The sequence below is a fragment of the Lissotriton helveticus genome, chromosome 7, assembly GCF_964261635.1.
Source record: "Lissotriton helveticus chromosome 7, aLisHel1.1, whole genome shotgun sequence".
Taxonomy (NCBI): Eukaryota; Metazoa; Chordata; class Amphibia; order Caudata; family Salamandridae; genus Lissotriton; species Lissotriton helveticus.
The window spans coordinates 1,382,175,024-1,382,198,303 of record NC_136068.1 but is presented as its reverse complement, the minus strand read 5'-3'; the positions used below and the strand labels follow the sequence as shown (position 1 = coordinate 1,382,198,303).

General features: G+C 40.0%; 1 long non-coding RNA gene across 3 annotated transcripts in view; it reads left to right on the top strand.

Annotated features, from left to right (window-relative positions):
* LOC144767422 (uncharacterized) overlaps positions 1-23,280 on the top strand; it is a 295,858-nt gene that overhangs the window by 13,598 nt on the left and 258,980 nt on the right. For 2 of the 3 annotated variants that reach the window (XR_013598195.1, XR_013598194.1), the window contains exon 2: positions 11,187-11,297. This is a non-coding gene — a long non-coding RNA (uncharacterized LOC144767422). Of the gene's footprint in view, positions 1-11,186; positions 11,298-12,598; positions 12,981-23,280 lie in introns of those variants that run through there. The other variant, XR_013598196.1, reaches the window with a different exon arrangement.

Below are 23,280 nucleotides of genomic sequence, written 5' to 3'. Positions count from 1 at the left end.
CAAAACTCCAATGGGAATTAACATTTTGAGACCCCCCCTTTTTCTCGGCCCTTGCTTGATGGGCCATCCTGAAACTTTTCAGACACAAGCTAAAGTGAGTGTCATATTTTTTCAGAAACTTTTGTAAAGATTCGTCAACTGGCACCAAAGATAAAGGCAACTAAAAAACAGCTTTTGAATAGAAATTAAGTCCTAACTACAACTACCTACTGGCAATCACCAGTAGGTTATATATATATATATATATATATATATATATATATATATATATATATACACATCAACGAAGTTGACCGCCTAGCGCCGCACGCTTGCCCATATGTGCTGGTGCCTTCCGTGGTGGCGGTCAACCACAATTCTCAAAAAACTGTTCAAACCCAAAGGAATGAGGCGGCACACAGTCCTGATGTTTTAGTCGCTCAAAAAAGACAATGCTCTTCAGCCGTAAAGGCCTTTGTCAATTTACCAGAGTGTTGACAGGAAGATATTTAAATAATAATACGTCATAATAGACATGGAAGAGTTACTCTATCGTACATGATTCATCAATGATATAAATGCATGATTTTAAACCTTATAATCGCAAATAATGCTAAATGCTCTACGGAGAATTATATAATCTCAATCTTGAAATACCGGCATTAATCCATGACCTGTATAAACAGAGATTGCGTTATGCATATCATTCGTCGCAACATTTCATAGATATAGAAGAGTTACTCAGACATGACATAGTTCATTTGATCAATAGTGCGCATAATATTTTAACTTCCATTATACAAATTAATGTCATTTGGATATATGACATTTGAAAACAATATCAAAAGTAAAAATAAAATAAAATAGAGTGAATGCATATCATAAGGATAAGTTAAATGTTGCATTTAAAACCGGAATTGCCATTCCTGAATACATTGTGAATCCACCTTTCCTACATCAATGTAAGAAGTACAACAAACAGTAACACTTGTTTGTGTGTATATATGTGTATATATATATATATGTGTGTGGATGGGTGTACATATATAAATATATATATACACATATATAATATATATATATATATATATATATATATATTCACAGAAAAAACCATAGGTTATAGACCATATATAGTTAGGAATTAGCATTTAAAAAACCTTATTTTACTCACACAAAACCATTGAAATTCCATATATAGTTAGTTGCACTAACTATATATCGCGCACCCGCAATCCACTGCTGATGATGTCACATATTACATCATTCATGACATGGTCAGTGACATCACTGATGACATCACTGATGACATCTCAAATGACATCACTGATGACATCACTGATGACATCTCATTTGACATTACTGATCACATCACTGATAACATCATTCATGTGATGATACGATGAACCTCTTCAGACTCTAATATAACCTTAGATACACTCAGTGTAAACAGACACTCACAGACTGTCACTCATCCATGGAGTTACTCACACACCTAGTCAGTCTTGCAAAGAATCAATCACACCTCCATTTCCTCAACTATATAGTTATACACACCTTACTTATTGAAACATATAATAACACATATTTACTCTGTTATACAATCCCTGATACAAGTTCACAATAATCCATACAGCCACTCACACATTCACTGGTTCTTATGCACAGTTATTTATATATGTCAACTATCACATGTACTGTGTTTTACATATGTACTTACTTTGACATGTAGCACTGAGATATCCATTCACTCACCAATACACTCATGCATACAGTCAACTGCCCAAACAGCTGTTTCCACATGCACTTTTGAACCCATACATCTGCTCACACATCTATGCACAGAGTCATACACCTCCCAGCCACCCACACACACACTCAGTCTCCCATACAAATACTTGGGCAACCAATCAATAACCCATATAGTTACTCATTTAGCTACTGATCAACACATGCATCAGATTACAGAACAACAGACACAATAATGCACAATTTAAAACAGTCTAGTCACTAACCCATGCACTCAGTGAGACACATTTAATCACTCACTTATACAGTCAGTCATGCACCTACTAAATCCTTCATCCAGACACTTATACATCCACTCATTCTTCAATATGTAAGACATATTTTAACTTTACAGAAACATACAGTCACTGGATGTTGTCATCAGTGATGTCATCAGTGATGTCATTTGAGATGTCATCAGTGATGTCATCAGTGATGTCACTGACCATGTCATGAATGATGTAATATGTGACATCATCAGCAGTGGATTGCGGGTGCGCGATATATAGTTAGTGCAACTAACTATATATGGAATTTCAATGGTTTTGTGTGAGTAAAATAAGGGTTTTTAAATGCTAATTCCTAACTATATATGGTCTATAACCTATGGTTTTTTCTGTGAATTTCATTGGTTTTTTAACAGCTAATATCTGTAGCTGTAAAATGTATTCTTCTTTAAATCCAAAAATATATTTTATATGTTTATGAATAATTTTTTTTTTAAATATTTTTTTTTCTTCGTTCCCGCTTCGCGAATCGGGAAGCTTCCCGTTAGCTGACCTTGATGCCGCGAAATAGACCGCGAGCCGGTAAACGTTTCTTTACCGCAAGTGCCGCGTTACAAAACAACATCGTGACGCCTCCCGTCCGCATGACGTTTCACGTTGTCGCGTGATACGTCATATGACGTGCTACGTTAGCGAACTGGTACGCGAAGCGAGTCGCAAAGCGCAGGTTTCTGGAAGCAAATCGGGAGGCCCTGCAAAGCGCTTAACGTAAACACAGCAAGTCATGTGACTTGGTAATAACACTTTTCATTGGTTCATTTCACTTTTGGTTTCCTAATGATGTAAGACTAGGTCATATAATCTAAAATGAACACTTTTGATTGGTTGAGAACTCTTGTTTTTCCCAAATGATGAAAATCCCTCCTTCTTTCCTCACTCTGACTTTCATCATTGTGAGAGAAAGACCCTTTGTGATCACTGAGCAATGGCTTCTTTAGTAGCTTCAGCTGGTGCTTCCCCACCACCTCCACCACATCCAAGGAAGAGTGGACCACCTGCTCAAGTTGTAATTCAACAAGAAGAAGAAGAAGAGGAACAGGAGGACGAGCACGAAGAGAGGCAGTTTTTGCCTGAGCAGCCCAGGACGTCTCACCGGAAAGAAAACTTCATTTGGCAATTTTTTAAAATTCCCAAAGGTCAGAAAAAAGTAAATGCAAGATACGTAACTTGCCTTATATGTCAAGATAGACTGTCCAGAGGGACCGACAAAAAATACAGTTTCGGAAACTACACAATGCATCGCCATATGACTAGGTGGCATCCTAACAACTACAGTGCTGCACAGTTTCGGAACGACCTAGATAATCTCCCTATTATGGCCAGAAGATCTGTTGTACCGGAAGTAACGGGACCAGAGGGCAGGGAGATGGTGCCAAATATACAAATGAGATTTGGTGAAGTAAAACACACCTGCGTATTTTGCGATGGATTCATTTCCTACGGAGAAAGAAGCATCACTCTGATCAACAGAGCTATTGACTATCATATGCAAGTTTGTCCGAAACGCCCAAAATAATAAATACTTCTTTTTTTTGTTTTGTTGCTCCTGTTGAGCCCTTTACAATGAATCGTTTTCATTGCCCCCTCCAAGAAAAACCCAAAAAAATATAAAACTGTTCCGAAAAATTCAAAAACAGTAAAAAAATGTTCAGAAAAAAAAAAAAAAGTTCTTTTCAGAACTACCTCCCCGTTATTAAAAAATTGGTACAATATTTGGAACTGTGCCAACCTCTATTTCTCTTAGTTCGCTTCCCAGTTCGCTCGCGGGTACGCGAACCGGAAGCGACCCAAAAACAGTAAGTATAAGGGAAGGAAACAGACACTTATGTTAAAAGAAAGACAGCTATAAGGGAGTAAACTAGAGATACCATTACCCGTAATCCACTGCTGATGATGTCACATATTACATCATTCATGACATGCTCAGTGACATCATCAGCAGAGGATTGCGGGTTTTTTTGGCAACATGCCTTATCCACGGTTTAATAACGCTGCCTTTTGCTTTATATAAGTTTTCAAATTGTATGAAATATATACCAATAGGTCGTTATGAACCTTTAGGTAGTGCTTTTCTTCATGAGGTCTGGTCGCTTCCATACACATACAGATGTTTCAAAGATGATCAAGAAGTTTATCTGAATGGAGAGGAATGCACTGAGACGCCAGATCATTCACTAATGTGTAGGCACATACAGTTACACGGTTCATGCAACAAACACCGACCAAATATGGCTTGCGTGTTGCAAGGCACGCCAGTTCCTGCTATCATCCCCACGTTCAAATTGTTGGAAAATGGTAGTTATTTGATGCTCAATAATGAAGATTGTTCTGAGTTAATTAAAAGTATTCCTTTTATCGTAACAGTAAGTGAACGGGTTATTTGCTGCAGAAATGTTCTATTTCCTCCCACACATGAACATAGGGAGTTTTCAATCTGGCCACAAATACCAACCTTGGGACACGTTTCAACGGCATGGCAAGAATAAGAGCTCTTTTGTCTCAGAGAGAGGTGGCCTTGAGTTCGGCCCGTGAAACTTTCGTACTTCACATAGCGAACACCCATACAGAGGTGCAAAACCTTTTTCAATTAACATTTGCCTTTCAATTTCAGCAACATGTTTCCGACTATCTTTAACGCATCCTCCACAAAGTCCCTGGTGCACTTTTTTAAAGTTGTTACCAGTGGTCTCGTGACTTCATTTGAGAAAATCTTTGGAGTCATCCCTGCTTCCTTTCATTGTATTTTCTGCACTCTGGTTCGTGGATTGGCATTTTTACTTGCATTACCAGCGGACCCTCTTGTGCTTTTTTACATTTTTAAATATGGATGTCCCTCCTATGCAACCTCCGACCCTGCAGCTGCTGACACTGTTCCGCAATCGCATGCTAGAATATTATGGCACAATGCCATTGGCGATATTAAGCACGGCATATGGATTATCTTTTCGGTTCTCCTACTTCACCTGTGTCCAGCCTGTATTTCACTGCCTGACCTGTGATTTCGATTGGGCCATTGATTTGTGTCTCTGCGGACCGGTTTCTCCTGACGTCGACTTTAATCAGCTGATGACTCCTATCATTACTCACGAGTTGGTTTGTCCTGGCGAAAGGATTATGGCTGTGGCATTGATGCATGGACTACTTGGTCCCTGGAATTTACTGGCGGCAGCACAGTCTTTCTTGGAAGAGAGCTTTCTTGAAAACCCACCGAGCTGTCCTCTGATGGTGATAGAGGATCCGGTGCTGGGAGAGCACGTATGTTCTTTTCCGCTTTTAAATTGGATGGCTGAACTGTTTTCGGATGAAGACGGTGACTTCCTATTGGAGGCTGTTGCAGCTTATTTTGCATACACAGTTATGTCATAGACCTTTTTCATGTTTGATATGCTGAGTACTAGCATTTCATTGACAATTCATTGACTTATTTGTCAAGTTTTTATTATTTACCTTGCCTATTGGCTTAAGACTCGATAAAGTACTTGGCTGTTTTATTTTTCTTTAGCATTAAATTTTCCTAGTTTTTAATGCTTTACCTTGCGGACCGTCCACATATAAACTTGCAATCTGCTCTCATGAGATGGCACTTCTATTATCTTATTCAGTTCGTTTCCGGATCATGAGGAGGTGTCATCTAGGTCCTGGATATCTTTACACCGTGTTAAGTTAGCATGGGCTCATTACCGGTTTAAACGCCATTTTTCCTTTTTTGCAACTTCTGCACACGACACTTAGTTGTTGCTTTAGCTTTCCACCTAGTAGTTCATCGTGGTTTACATGAGAATAATATGTTATTGGTCTACTATCTGCTTTACTTGTTAAACTATATCTGTACAGCGAGTGCTAAAGTTTCAAGAACAACACGATACAGAATTGTTATGAGGTCTGATCTCCACGACTTCATACTCATAACATAAGTGCAACTTCTGCCAATTCTGGGCATGAGGCGGGTTTTATATTGCTTTGCCGAACACACATACACAACAGTTGATGCGGTTCACATGAAGAGAGAGCTGGTGTATGGTGATGTGATTCCTTCAAATCTAAGACACTAAAGTATGGGCACGCCCTAAACCAACACAAAGAGACCTTCTTAGCAAATAATATAATATGTGTATTAGGGAGGGTGAGATATAAGCAGCCGCGGGCCGTGGAGGGAGTTACGGTGAGGCAGGGAGGCGGGGAGGGGGAGAAGCAGGGTGGAGCCCTCTCTACCTTGCCCCTCCCCCTCCCCGCCTCCCTGCCCCACCGTAACTCCCTCCACGGCCCGCGGCTGCTTATAAGTGTTGCTAACTCTTATTCATTTACAGCATGTTAACATACTGTCACCATTCGCTTTTTATGTACTAGTAACTATGCTGGTAATTTTGCTACTGATAATATGTGTACTTGTATTCTCCACCCTGCTTCTCCCCCTCCCCGCCTCCCTGCCTCACCGTAACTCCCTCCACGGCCCGCGGCTGCTTATAAGTGTTGCTAACTCTTATTCATTTACAGCATGTTAACATACTATCACCATTCACTTTTTATGTACTAGTAACTATGCTGGTAATTTTGCTACTGATAATATGTGTACTTTTATTATCTAAGGTACTACGCCTGAGAAGACGGCATTAGTAAATAAACATTTCAAATACACATCTGTTCTTCTTAACTCCATGTTCTGGTTTCTAAGAAATCTATAACGACCGACTGTTCATGAGTTCCACGTATCCTGAGGTACTATAAGTTCATATTCTGGATTGTCTAAACATTGAGAGTTTGTTATATCCAATGTGACACTGTACCTAGCTTGCTAAGGAGTTTTTGATTACTAACGTGAGTTTTGGGACACCCTAATTCGCCGAGGTTCCAATCCTCTGTCCACAGTTCTGTGTGACAACAGAAACCCTGCGACAGGGGCACCCCCGACCCTTGCTGGAGCTTCATCACACTTGCGATACAACTCCAGCAATGCATTCGCCGAGGTTCCAATCCTCTGTCCACAGTTCTGTGTGAGAACAGAAACCCTGCGACAGGGGCACCCCCGACCCTTGCTGGAGCTTCATCACACTTGCGATACAACTCCAGCAATGCGCCACCTTTACGGCACAGATACATCACGCATCTGTGCTGTTTTTGCCCCATGATGCGCCGCATTGTAAATGCAGCACACCATAGGTGACGGAACAGCGGCACAGAATGACTAACACATCCCTGGTGATGCGCCAGTCATCATAAATGTATCCCTATGCTTCTTATCTTGTTAGAGATGAACCGCCATATATATCATCAAAGTTTTTTGCATTTCCTAAATAGCGAACTTTAAGGAATAAATAGCGATTCTTTACCATTCCTAGTTTGCGATGAGCTATTTGCTAATTAGCCGAATGTAGCCCAATGAAGCCCAATGTAGCCCAATGTAGCCCAAAGATGGCCGCCAGACACACAAAAAAACAAATGTAGCCCAAATATCAGCCAGATGTAGCCCAACTATAGCCCAGTGACAGAATGACCAATCAGCTTCGCAAACCTCCGTTACGCGAAGCGGAGCGCTGTTACAGATATATATCTTTTTTTGAACGTTAATTTCTCAAAATCCACTGGAGCACATATATTGAGACCTAGCAAAGGCACATCGGGCTACCAGTCCCTAATATTTTGCCAAGTTTCGTGCAAATCCATTCAGCCGTTCAATTATTATTATTATTATTTTTTTTTGCCCCGCGGGGCCCTTTTAAAACCTCCACATCAAACCTAGGGGGTCAGCGAGGATCTACTATGCCCCCTTATAGTTATTTCCCCCTTTGTTTTGACCTCCTCTTGTCTCTCGATCCTACCGAGAGACAAGATGGCGGCCGCTACGGACTGTTTGGAATGTTGACAGACGCCGGAGAACCAATCAGCTTCGCTTCACAAAGCTCCGTTGCGCGAAAAGTCCGCGAACCAGAGCGCTGCCCGGTCCGCTGTTACAGATATATATCTTTTTTTAAACGTTAATTTCTCAAAATCCACTGGAGCACATATATTGAGACCTACAAAAGGCACATCGGGCTACCAGTCCCTACAATTTTGCCAAGTTTCGTGCAAATCCATTCAGCCGTTCGGGCTAAAAGTGAGGCCAACCGCCCTATGGAAAACTCAATGTTAAAAACACGTTTTGGGACCCCCCTTTTTTCTCGGCCCCCACTGGACGAACCCCCCCCAATTTTCAAGGGCTGCTCAGAAACAAAATGTGCCATTTTCCTGAAAATTTCAGCCAATTCCGTCCACAAACGCCAAAGTTATTAGACATAGAATTTTCAAAAAACCCATAGAGAAAAAATCCTAACTATATATACCTACTGGCGACCGCCAGTAGGTAATATATATATATATATATATATATATATATATATATATATATATATATATATATATATATATATATATATATATATATATATATATATATATATATATATATATATATATATATATATATATACATATATATTATACAAATGTACATATGTGCATATGCATTATTCACAATGTGAGTATGTATTTATAAATATAATATATTTATATATATTGTATTCATTTATTATAAAATGTAAATTACATGTGTATTAAATTGTGTTTATGTATGTGTGTGTAATAAAACTGCAGTTTCATGCAAGCCCCGCTTGTGTGCCCGTTCCTTCTGTGTGGGGGGACTTAGACGATATATATATATATATATATATATATATATATATATATATATATATATATATATATATATATATAGATATTCAGACATTGAAACTATTTCACTTGCAATAATGGGTGCATGTTGAAAAAGAAACCTAAGGGCACTGTGTCTCCATTTTTCATCACTGTGATTTACCATCCGATGACAATAAAGTATGATGCCCTTTAAAATGCATTGTGGCATTGGTTTGTATAACCCACATTGAAAAAAGCAAGAATGCTGAAAAGCGTCTCTGGTTTTCAAACACATTTGAGAGGCCCTTGAGTGTTCTGGAGAGCTCTGTGATGAACATTGTTGAACAATTAAGTGTGGGGCCACTTCCACGAGAGGAGCACCTGTTCATTAAAAGGAGTTCGGCATAACATTTGTGGCAGTTGGTGAATTATATATATATGAATATATAGATATAGATAATATATAGTTATATATCTTCGCAGCGATGATTGTGGCCAGTAGGCCACATGTGCCCTTTGGTGCAAAAAGGACATTTAATTTATGAGCGTGCTACCATGCTCAGGCAAGAGGTTTTAGTGCAGGGTTCTCCAAACCGGTCCTGGAGGGCCGGATCCATGCCAGATTTTTTGCATATCCCCATTTAGATACATGTAATTATTTTCAAAATCTGGGCGGATCCATGCCAGATTTTTTGCATATCCCCATTTAGATACATGTAATTATTTTCAAATTCTGGCATGGATCCGGCCCTCCAGGACCGGTTTGGAGAGCCCTGTTTTAGTGTGTGTCAATTTACATACATAAATGCACTTTTTGCATCAGAGAGTACTAGCAGTTGTGTCCACTGTCTTTGTTCCAGAAGGAGTAGGCATGTGAATACACCATAGTTTATCGATACACTTTGCTGAGTGCATTTGGGCCTAGAGTTATCAAAATTTCATACAGTGCAGGGCAGCAAAACAACTTGCTGTGCTGCATCAAAGGGAGAGGACGAAATGCGGCATATTTATTTATCAAGATATATTGCATTCCTTCTCTCTCCCTGTGCTATCACACCAAGTGCTGCCTAGCACCAATGCAGCCACCCTTGCACCATGGTGCAATGGTGCCTCGTTACATGGTTACATCCTGGATTACTTTGTGCAGGAAGGTACACCTTTATGCACAAGAGCAATCCTAAGAGGCAAGGGCAACACAAACCTTTGATAGAGTAGTGTGCATGGTATCAGCATGATAAGGAGTGTGTGGAAACATAGGAGTTGAGTAGACGTCAAGTGAATGATACTGCCAGGATTCTGTTCTAGTGTGAGCTAGACAGGTGCTTATTTAAAGGATGTCAACTCATGTCATTCACTCTTACAACAGTAGTATATCAGGGAGGTTAGTGTTCTTGTCTGTGTCTTTATGTAACTCGTAGTTCCATTCTTCATTATATGCAGTACGCAAAGGGAGACTGACTTGACCCATCAAAAGGGAGTGGAGAAGAAAGATCATTTGTTAAAATACATGCATAGTTCAAAATGTAATTTTAGGAAAGAATTAAAAAACCAGGAATAGGCTAGCTGAGTTAAAACGTACAATGCTGTGCCTGTCAAAATGTTTTTTGTAGAGAGTACCACCAATCATTGTTTCCATCTTCCTTCTTTCAAAAGCACCCAAAGGCAAGAGGGTGCCTGGGCAAGCAGCTGGCACCACAATCACCAGCTACGCAGCGAATGGGACGACCACCACCGGGGCCACGGCAGATGGTTCTGCTGACCCCAATAAGCAATGCTTATTATTTCTTCATTTCAATACCCACTAGTAAAATTATCACCTTGTGTCTGCTTACTACTGACTTTTCCAACTCCCATTCTAATGTTGATTATCTATGTATTTCCCTGTATTTTCTAGATTTCCTGTTTCCATAATTTTCTACTGTCTGTATCGTTCGTATGCCCCGTTTTTTGTAAGATTTCCCTTGCCCCTCTTTAACATGTCTAGTTGTGTAGTACTACTGTTGAGAGGAGAACATATGTTTGGTAAGAGAAAGATGATTGCAGTTAGGCACAAGTATTATCTTTACCAAACATGTTGATTGAGAAGGCTTTCTTGATCAAACTGTCAAAAAGTACAGGGACAGAAATTGTGTGGTCAGGGACCCCCAGTATTGTCTCATTCTAGCAGTTTCCACCCTATGTCCTCTGCATTCCATTTCACCCATTATACTTTCATAGCCTTATCCTCTTCCCTTATCCCTCCATTAGGAAAAATAAATGTTTGGTTGACTCTTGACAACCTGGTTTTTAGAGTGTTGTCAACCTACAAACAAAGTAACAAACCTCCCAACGTGATACTTTCCATAGAAGAAGGTTGATAGATAGCTCACCTAACTGTAGTGAGGTATTGCTGTTGTACCTTCTGCAAAATAAATACTAAGATGGCTAATCTGGTATCTAAAATGGGTGAATTATGTTTTTCTCTAGGCGCACAGAACACCAGTGCTGCAACAAGAAGTGCCAGCCAGCCAAGGACTTTTGGTGGAGGGCTAGCCGGTCAAGGAAGGAGAGAAGTCCCAGTGGTGGCAGGGTCAAGTAGTAAGTCACCTTGCTTTCTTGTTGATAATACTGTATTTGTTAAGCAAGGCAGATATCCTGTCCATCACCCCCAGTCCCAGCCCACAGCATTTCGCCACCTAAAACTACAGCGGGGTTTAATTTGGCATTGCACTGCAAGCTGTGGAATGTGCATCTGCTACTGCCTGATGAAGTGTGCAATGCATAGAAAACGATGACAAAGTGTGCTTCCCAGTGCCCACCCAGTACCAGTACTAGTACTTCATTTCATCCTTCCTTCTTTCTGCCATAGTCAAACCAAAAATATAATGTCTATCTCAGCATGTGGCACACTTTTCTGCCCACGTGATATATATTTCATGGCTTCCATCACAGATTTACGGTTCAAAGTTTTTCCTTCCGTCAACCAATGTGACTGGACAAAAGCATAGTACCTGATCTGTGACACCCAACTATTTCACAGCTAACACTCTACCTAGCCCAATCCCTATAACTTACCTCCATGTAGTCTACCGTACCACACTGGCAAGTGAAGGTATGTGTTGAAAATAATTTGTGGTGGACGCCGAGGTGTAATGTGAAACTAAGGGTCTGATTTAGACTTTGGTGTATAGGATACTCTATGACAAATGTGACAAATAAAATAGATCTAGTTTGTTGGACTACAGTGCATCATTTGTATTGTCTGCACTGTCTACTGTAATAAGGTGGATGGGATATCAGTTATCTGCCACTTGTGTGATGGAGTATCCAATCTGCCAGACTCTAGCAGTCCCTCAGTTTGGACTAAGGGGGGTAGAATTGGAGAGGGAGTCGGAGAAGAGCCTGGCCATTGTAATTATAAGTTAATAACGTAAAATGCTTCAGCTGCCCCAAAAACATGCTGCAGAGTAAGCAGACCCTCCAGCAAGGCTCCTTTAATGTTGTAAAGTCAAGAATTTATTGTGCTGCATCTATATGCCTTAGTTATTAATAGCAGATATTTAATTTATTAACCCGTTTGGTGCTTGCGTTGGCCAATGGTTCAGGGGCTAACAAACATAAAGCATCTGTTTAGTTTCACTGCGAAATCCTTTAAACGTAAATAACTTTTTGAATTTGTTGGTGTTCTGGCTTAATTCCTTCTGTTCAGTGCTATTGCATTATGCGATCCATGGGCGGGACAAACGTAGCCCAGGCTGTGACTAATCATCACATGCAAATTACATTCCAGTGACCCTAGGGGACCAGCAATGTTCTGGTAGGGTCCACTATAGGCAGTATAAACATGTATTTGCGCTGAGCATCACAATTTGCGTTTTTGTTTTTACTTTCTTGATAAGCTACTCCTGCTGCTGGAGCTGACCAGCAAACACCCAGGCAGTAGATAGCTGCCAAGCTGTGAGGCCAAATGTTGGAGGCCGTGGCAGTGGAATATTAATGACTTGCTGGTGGCCTTTAAAGAGGAAGAGGAGTAGGCATGGGCCTCCAGTTCCTTGGACTGACATCTAGGCCCGCCTCCAACCAGGCCACCTAAATGCCACCACCACCTGCAGTCGGGGTGCACTGCCGCCTGGAACCCCGCCAGCCCCCCTCTCCTCAACATCATTGGACTGCCTCCTTCATACTGTCATACGCCAGCTGGTGCTGCTCAGGCACGAGATGGCGCTGCTCAAGCGCAGGCAGCAGAACCTGGCCTGGGAGGTGGCCGACATTAAAAGTGAACTGGGTGCCCTCAAAGCTCTTTTTTACTGAACATTGTTTGGTGGGAGGGCCTGTTGTGGGTGAAGAGGGTGGGAAGAGAAATTCCGGAAAAGGTGAATAGGATAGTTTTGGTTTCTGCTTGTTGAGAAGGGTGAGCCTGTTGTGGGTGATGAGGGTAGAAAGGGAAATTGGGGAAATGGTGAATGAAACATTTGTTTTTTTTTGCTTGGGGGGGTGGGCATGTGTGTGGAGGGGAAAGGGAAGTTGGCGAAAGGGTGAAAACGACTTTTTTCACTTGGGGGCTTGTTGTGGGTGGAGAGGGTCGATTTAGAATGTAAAAAATAAATGGGCTTTATTTTTTTCTTTGTCACTATTTGTCTTTACATTGTTAGTTAGCATCGCATAGCACTGTAGTTTTGCGACGACAGCGAGAAGAGAAGCTGCTCTTAGAAATTGGCTCACATTATAGTGTACATCAACTTTTTCCCCAGACCTTCCCTACCTAACCTGAATTCTGTTTCACTTTCCTGCTTGATGTGGTTTTGCCGCATTCAATGGTGCTTTACTATACTAGTTACTGCCCTCATCCTACCTTCTGTAACTATTGACCACTAGTGGAGTCTGTCAACAATTTAAACAAAAATCTCAATCTTCTTTATCTCTTCTTCCCAAGAACAACTTTAGTACTAAGTTATTAACTAGTTTTGCTTACTTGAATAGATTAAGCAATGTCTCTTACCTCTCTTAAACTTCCCAAACCTTGTTGTAGGGTTTCCCAGTGGGTCTTCTCAATGCTGGTATTAGTTGTGGGCTAGCGATAACTGTGAAGACATCACAAAGCGAGATCCCACTCCTAACTATTCCGAATGAGATGAACTCCAACTGTAAGATTATTCAGAAGGATTAGCCATCACGGGGATCCAGACTGAAAGAAAACACAGAGTTAGTGGGTAATCAAAGACTAAGACTAGACCACCGTGACAAAAAAGTAACATTACGAGCAGCAACTAGCAGTAGTAACTTCTAAGCAATTTTAGGGGCTAGTAATAACTATTAAAGTAATTGATATCAATTAAAACTAAATGTACAAAAAATCTGTAGTCAGGTCTCAGCAGAAGGTTAGGTTTTGCCATGTTGCATCGATTTTGTAAGCAACACTACACAAGGCCTGATTCAAAAGGTAAGTAAGTTTCACTTTTGGTGTTACTCTATTCTTTCAGTGTAAGTTTACGACTAGGAACTTGTCCATCTGTAACTTTATGAGCAGCAACTTTGCGAGTAATAAGTAACCCCTATACCTTTGGAGTTAAAATTACTACGAGTTAGTTACTACTTGTACAGTTGTATACAACAGAAAAAGGGTATTCAGTATACAGGAAGTATGGGCGCTCAGACAGTATTAGCGTGAATATTACAGTTGTCAAAGTTATTGGTGATGGCAGGGAGGGGGGACCCAAAGAACCCCTCAATTTAAATGTGAAAAGGTTCACACTAAAGACTTAAACACAAAATCCTGCGCACTCAAATTCAATATAACCAGTAGAATACTGTTGAATGTAATTTGAAAGAGACAAATGTCCAGCGTAGATTCCAGGAGTTTGATGTATATCTCCTTTTATTAGACCATCACGTCAATGGTAACTTTACAGCCAGCCGACACGAGTTTCATTATAGGTCTGTACAATCACAGATGCTATAACTCTTCAGGGCTGGAAAAATACAGAAAGGTATGATCTGTAGTAACCATGTTAACAGAAATTTATAATCTATGTGCCACAATGTAAATAGATGTGACATAAACCGAATTTGAAAGATGACAACACCATGTCATAAGGAACCCCTAAGTGATATGAAAGTCATATTCCGTCATGCATAAATAAGTATATAATTCATTTGGACAACAATATAGTTCGTTGTGATAAGAAAAAGTGTAAAGACACCCGTGTTAACTCTAAAACGGAAAATTCATACATGAAAGCATGAATACCTACTCTAACAAATGCAAGATTTAATTGATACATAAGCAAATTCCGTAGGATTTCAACAAATTAACAAAAAATAGAACAAGAGAAAAATGCTGTGACATATCAACCGCAAGCAACCCCATACGTGTAGTGCTCATTTATTCAAGAAAATATATTTACAGGCTACCTCAATGGCTGGATCCTTATTTATTAGGGCTAATCATGTAATGGAAAATCAGGCGGGGGAAAGAGGAGAAAACAGAAAGAGCAAGGTTATAGTTGCCGCCAGTATATATGGTGAGGGTAACGCCCGATAAGGAGATTCTTACCCCAAGTCCGGTGTTAATTCCAACCCGGCAGGGTAACCATATAATGAGAAGGTGATGGGGTAAAGTCTATCTGTAAAGTTATATTAACCCAATATTAGGTATTGCATAAATCAGACCTCGTTTATCAAAACGATCAAAAGAACTAGAACAGTATCAGCCACAAATATCACTTGTGAGGCAGGACTAGTAGTATAAACACTTGGACTGTGTTCAACGGCACATAATGGCCAGTAGGATTCATAAATTCACAAAAACTTAGTACTTCTAACCCACAGTCGTTAAGTAAGTATATATTATTCAATCTTCAAATGTCCCTGTTCATGAATTAAGTACGACTGATCACTTACGTCAATACTCTCAAATAGAAACCCTCACCACAACTCTAAGTCTCTTACCCGATATTTTCTTGTCACAATATAGTAGACGCCAGTATTCCCACAAGTGTTCAAAAGTTCAATTCCATAAAGTGTAAGCGTATCTCCGCAAAAAACCACATGGATACGTGTGGTATTTCGATTCTAAATAAAGATAAAACGTGACCACTATTTACGTATAACGCATTATAGCCAGTAAGAAATCAATGCCGAAATAAAAACAATCCAAAATCACGAAGGAAAAGCAATATTTACCATAGGGTCGAATCACCCTCGCTACACTGGCGTCCCGGACCCGGAAGTGACTAACATTCAACCCGGAAGGTAGAAATAACTTTCGTGAGTGTAAAAAAGACTAGGCTGCTAACCTGTAATACAGTCTTCCTGATTGAAAAAAAGTCTTTCGTCGTTTGAGAAAGAAAGTTCTAACTGCTGAATTGGCCTCTCCACGCCAGCATATGCCAGGCACAAGGCCAGAAAAAAGAATTTGTTTTCTTTGGAATTGATCACATTCCTATTGACACTAGAGGTGGAAATAGAGAGTTACGTCTTAGACGTGCTGAGGCGTTCTGGATAATGAGACTTCATACAGTGGGGCGGGGACTTAATTGTGACCCCGAGATGCAATCTTTTCTGGGAGACTGATGGGTATCATGAGGCCCTTTAAAATTTGAATTTAAATATTTGGATTTTAGATTCCCATGTGTTTCCATTTCATCACCAATACCTTTTCATGTCTCTTGTTATTCAGTATCACCAACCACATAGTACTGAATATATAATTTTCCTGTACGTTTAGGGGATTGAATACGGTGCATTAGAATTAGGGAACTACTTGTTTTCTCATCTTTACTGACAGGGAATGTAATTTACTATATATACATCACGTAGAGTAGATGTTGTAAACTCTACGTGGTGAGGATATCTTATGCTGTAACTTTCATTTACTTGTTACAAATTTGTACTTGTTTTTCAATCAATCCCCAAAAATACTTTTGTACAAGCTAAATTTTTCTTTGTGTTCCCCCCTTCTTTCATTTTCTATTATTTTCTGACCTCTTTTCTAAATTTTATCATATGGATACTTTTATTATCCTGCCAATTCCGCTGACCTGATTTTATTCGCAATTTGATGTCTTGCTTACGATTGCGGTACATAAGCACTGACCGATTAACTTTTTATATGGTTTGTAAATTACGTAGTGGCACTCATTTTAATTTGTACTATGACACCGATAGACGGACTCGGATTCAGTAGTTATTACGCGCCTTACAGTACATGTAGAGGCCAATTCAGCAGTTAGAACTTTCTTTCTCAAACGACGAAAGACTTTTTTTCAATCAGGATGACGGTATTACAGGTTAGCAGCCTAGTCTTTTGTACACTCACGAAAGTTATTTCTACCTTCCGGGTTGAATGTTAGTCACTTCCGGGTCCGGGACGCCAGTGTAGCGAGGGTGATTCGACCCTATGGTAAATATTGCTTTTCCTTCGTGATTTTGGATTGTTTTTATTTTGGCATTGATTTCTTACTGGCTATAATGCGTTATACGTAACTAGTGGTCACGTTTTATCTTTATTTAGAATCGAAATACCACACGTATCCATGTGGTTTTTTGCGGAGATACGCTTACACTTTATGGAATTGAACTTTTGAACACTTGTGGGAATACTGGCGTCTACTATATTGTGACAAGAAAATATCGGGTAAGAGACTTAGAGTTGTGGTGAGGGTTTCTATTTGAGAGTATTGACGTAAGTGATCAGTCGTACTTAATTCATGAACCGGGACATTTGAAGATTGAATAATATATACTTACTTAACGACTGTGGGTTAGAAGTACTAAGTTTTTGTGAATTTATGAACCCTACTGGCCATTATGTGCCGTTGAACACAGTCCAAGTGTTTATACTACTAGTCCTGCCTCACAAGTGATATTTGTGGCTGATACTGTTCTAGTTCCTTTGATCGTTTTGATAAACGAGGTCTGATTTATACAATACCTAATATTGGGTTAATATTACTTTACAGATAGACTTTACCCCATCACCTTCTCATTATATGGTTACCCTGCCGGGTTGGAATTAACACCGGACTTGGGGTAAGAATCTCCTTGATATGATGCTTTGCCCTCTCGGGCGTTACCCTCACCATATATACTGGCAGCAGCTATAACCTTGCTCTTTCTGTTTTCTCCTCTTTCCCCCGCCTGATTTTCCATTACATGATTAGCCCTAATAAATAAGGATCCAGCCATTGAGGTAGTCTGTAAATATATTTTCTTGAATAAATGAGCACTACACATATGGGGTTGCTTGCGGTTGATATGTCACGCCGTTTTTCTCTTGTTCTATTTTTTGTTAATTTGTTGAAATCCTACGGAATTTGCTTATGTATCAATTAAATCTTGCATTTGTTAGAGTAGGTATTCATGCTTTCATGTATGAATTTTCCGTTTTAGAGTTAACACGGGTGTCTTTACACTTTTTCTTATCACAACGAACTATATTGTTGTCCAAATGAATTATATACTTATTTATGCATGACGGAATATGACTTTCATATCACTTAGGGGTTCCTTATGACATGGTGTTGTCATCATTCAAATTCGGTTTATGTCACATCTATTTACATTGTGGCACATAGATTATAAATTTCTGTTAACATGGTTACTACAGATCATACCTTTCTGTATTTTTCCAGCCCTGAAGAGTTATAGCATCTGTGATTGTACAGACCTATAATGAAACACGTGTCGGCTGGCTGAAAAGTTACCATTGACGTGATGATCTAATAAAAGGAGATATACATCAAACTCCTGGAATCTACGCTGGACATTTGTCTCTTTCAAATTACACTACTTGTACAGTTACTACTCATAAAGTTACTGGTGATATTACAGTTATACTGCTAGAGTAAGCTTACACCAAAAGTGTAACTTTACTTTTGTGAATCAGGCCACATAGTACACCCACACTAGTACTACCTATCATGAGACAGACATTGTTCTAACTAAGGCTCTGCAGGATGATTATGTCCCTATAATGCCTGGGTGGGTAAGTAGGGCTCTTATGAGCTATTGTTTAGTTTAAAAGATCCCGTAACAGTGAGTTGGCATCACTTTCAACACATCCATTCCACCAAGTGTGCCATCCATTTATACTGTAATTTTTTATGTCACACCTCAATAGATCACACAGCCTGGGGAAGAGGGTTAGGAGTTTGATGAACAAATGGGAACTGGGGTTTGGGGAAAGGCTAACCCAACATTCTTCAAGTCAATAAATAGCACATCCTCATCACATTTGTTGCAGGAGGAACTCAATGGATGACACAGTTCAGTTACTAAATACATGTCAAATAGTCTTTCAGCCCCAGAATCCCAAGTTATCTAATTGTTCTATTACCTAGGTTTGAAAAATATAAAATAGGGAGGACCCACGCAAACGTACAAATTGTCAATGCCAAAATGGGAGGTTCACCTGCATTCTTCTCTTGGAATGTCCTTCTTGGGTGCAGGACTGAACCTGTCCGGTAAGCAGGAGTCCTTTGGAGTTTCATTTTGCGCAGAAGAAGAGAAGACCTGTGGAATGCAAAAAAGTCAATGTCAATATTGTATAGTCAAGGAGAAGGTAAACTTCATGGTGGATGAGGACCAAGAGGCAAAGTATAGGCTGGTGCAGTCATGTGCAATTAACTGAGAAGTGAGAACATTCTTTTACCATCAATTCCAGACAAGTAGTTGCATGTATATGGCTGATCATTCTCACAAATATCAATTGTCATAACAGTTAGCTGAGTGTCTCCATCATGTGACATGTGGGTCCAGTGACAGTCCCCCAAACCACAACCCCTTAAGTATAGGAATTTGATATTTGAGCCAGCACACTACTCGCTATTTCCCAAATTAACACACCTATATCCCATCAATATGACTGAGTAGGCCTCTTTGAGTCAATTTGTTTACCACTGAAGTAGATAAGCATTATCACCCTTCTTCAGGCTGTTGGGGTAGTACCATCGTGACTCTGGGTCCCAACGCAAATGAGATTGAGAGAGATAGATCTGTAGAGATGATGAACAAGAAAAGAAAAATAACTTGAGCATTTTGTGTAGTTTTGTGCACTAAACTGACTGTACTCTGAAGAACCTGGAAAAAAAGAAGTACAGAACGGAGTGGACCATGTAAGTAAATTTATAGTGAAGTGTAAAAGCCAAACAATCATTCAGGCAAAATCATCTATCAGGCCCCAAATATTACAAACTAAGTTCACAAATTAGTTGAACAACACCCTCCAAGCTACCATACAAATCATCATTTACTCAATATATCACTCATTGGTGCAATAGTTGCCTGTTCCCACTGTTGGGCACATTTTGTCTATTGTATCTTCTCTTTTCCTATGGAAGCAACAAAAAATGGCAGTCATATAATTATTGAGCTTTATTGGCAGCCCAGCTAGGGAAGGAAAAAAAGAACGATAGCAATGGGAGGCATTGTCTTTATGTTGTTTAAACAAATAGGGAGGATTCTTCAGTGCACACTGGCCCAACTCTACTCCATACATGTGAATAAATGTTTGGGCGGCATAATTCAAACACAAATTTTATAAATGTTCTTCTACATCCCCTCTTTTTCTTTTTTATGGAAAGTAGTTTGATATTAATGTGGTTATTTAGACAGGAAAGTAGAGTTTGTCTGCAAACTCAGGGGTTTGGCCCAGAAGAAATTGATCAGCTAACACATTTGAATCTGACTAATCACCCTCTTTCTACTCCTGTGCTGTTTCAGGAATAGTGTAATCTTGGGGTATGAAGTGTTGGTTCATTTTTATCATTGTCAATCTCTCCACACTTTGAGGGGAGAGACTGGTCCATCTGACTTTGACAACTGTGACGGCTGCACTGAACATGCCCTCAGAAGACCCCCTGGCTACCAGACAAGCCAGGCACGTTATTGCCAGCTCTGCTAAGCCCTGCCCATTGCTGCATCTTCTCATATAATAGACCAATGGGTTTTGATCCAGGTTGACCTCTTTTGTGTCACCCAGATAGTCTTGGACCATCTTCTGAATGGTCATTTGTACTACCACTTGGTCAACCTCTGTTCCTTCACCTCTGCGCTTGACTTAAGCCCTGCCACTTGAAACCAAGCCATTCCAGAGGTTGGGTCAGATTCATCTGTTGCTGTTGTTGCTGGTGATGATGGTGATGGCTGTAAGACAATAGCACTGCCCTCTCTGGAGTTTGAAGGCTGTACACTATAGCTTCTATCCCAGCTTCTAACTTCAAGCTGTTCTTCTTTCAGGTTTTTTGCTTGATCAACAATCCAAGTCTTTTAAAGTGCAACGTCCCATTCTGAAAAATTAATTAATGTGGCCAGTATCTTTTTTTTTACCAAGCGGCCAGTATCGTTTTGTACTCTTTAGAGGACACCATCTCTCTTTGTAGCCATGTCCTAACAGTCAAGTGAAGGATTAAGCTCTGACTCAACTCATATGTTTTTTCATTCACACTGGTGAACCTTTGCAACACCTTTTTCAACTGATCCTGTAGCAGATCCAACAACAGGATTGCTTGGCCCATCAAACTGCCTCACTGTCTGGCTTCCTGTGTAAAAACCGAAAAAGGAAGTAGCATTTTGTGTCAGACATTGGACTAACCCCCATTTGTCCATCTCCAAGGCCATGCTTGACCTAGTTACACACCCTCCTCTTTAAAGGACATAGGCGGCAATCGGTCTGTACTGCTCAAACAGACATTGCAACATGTAGTAGGTCGAGTTCCAACATGTTGGCACCTCCTGCATGAGGGCTATAACCGGTACTATCTTAGCATGCTGAGTAATCCTCAACTGCTTCCGGGCTTTAAAAGAATGACTGAAATTGCGATTCTCCTATTACCATGCCTAGAGAATCTAGACTTCATGAAAGACACGGAGGATGACATTATGCAATGACTTTTAATGCAGTTCCAAGCAGCCGCATGAGTCATAATACAAAGGTTCCAAAAGAACATTAAAACAAGCAAAGAAACATAACATGACAACCATCTGCCTCTTTTAAATCAGGCGAAGAGAAAATAAGGAAGATCCAATGAAATAGCACGAATGAAGAACTTGAAGGCTGACATCCAAAGGAGAGGTGAAGAAGGTAACCAACTAAGGGGATATCCACAAACGTAGCTCATGAAGAAGGATTATCTGAAAAGACAGAAAGCAATGAAAACTTGTGACCCAAAGGTTCACAAACAATACACGATAACTACAAAATTGAATCAAGGTATAACATGTCAATGAGAAACAATTGAAACAATGGAAACAACATGTTAATGAGAAACAGATGAACAATCAAACTATAAGTGAGAATAAACAAGGAATCACCAAACACCAAATAGGGGAATGGGGTGGGTGGGATAATGTCAGCCTCCGTGTCTTTAATGAAATCTAGATTCTCTAGGCATGGTAATAGGAGAATTGCAATTTCATTACAAGAACGGAGGCTACATTATGCATGTTGGTAGCCTTGTAAAACGACATTAGACATGTGTTCAATTGGTTTACAATAGTGTCTAGCAAAGGTACTAGCGTTAGACCAGTCAGCAGCTTTAGGAATATCATCCAACTTACCTCCAGACCATAGTGACTTACTCGCCATAGCACCTCTAAGTGAATGAGCTTGACACTTGGCTACATTAATGCCTGCTAAATTCATAGCAGACTTAACCCACCGAGGAATGGAAGTAGAGGAAATGGCTTTATGGAGTTTAACAAAGGAAATAAGGAGTTGATTCTCATTAATAGGTCGCAGGTTAGACATTTGTTGATCATACGCTTTCATACATTCAACTACACAAAGTTTCAGGCAAGGGTCGAAACGAGGATAAAAGATTGAGTCAGACATGGTTTTGGTTCTTCTGTAAACCTCAAATTTAACTCCAAATAAATTATAGGATCTGTTAGAGATCTCCAGAGCTTTAACATCAGAAACTCTTCGACAAGAGATAAGGCAAAGAAGAGTAGCGAGTTTAAAGGAGAGAAGTTTTCTATTCAAAAAAGAATTGTCGGGCCATGAGATGAAAAGATCTAGAATCAAATTCACATCCCAGAGGGTATCATATTTTGGTTTCGGGGGTCTTTTCAGACGAATGCTCTTTATAACTCTACAAACAATGATGTTTTTACCGACTGTCTTCCCAGTGACAAGAATATGACCTGCGGAGATAGCAGATCTATAGCAATTAATCGATCTATAACTTAAACCTTTGTCAAAAAGTTCAGCCAGAAAGTTCACTACATCAATGATAGGTGCCTGTATGGGATACAAATCCCTTTCCAGGCACCAACGAAACCATGATTTCCAGATGTTATTGTATCTGTAGTGATTTCCCGGCACCCATGACTCTCTGAGGAGAGTAGCAGCTGATGTCGAAAGTCCTGAGACTTCGTTGGATCTCCTGACACTCTACAAGCAAGAAGGTTCAAACTCCCCGACTGGGTCAGGAGGTGAGAATCCCCGTTTACGTCTGTAAGGAGATCCTCTAGAGAAGGTATCAGAAAGGGAAGTTCATATGTTAGCTCCAGAACTGTGGTTAACCATGCCTGTGACGGCCAGAAGGGAGTTATCAGGACTAGAGAGCATTGGTCGTGTCTC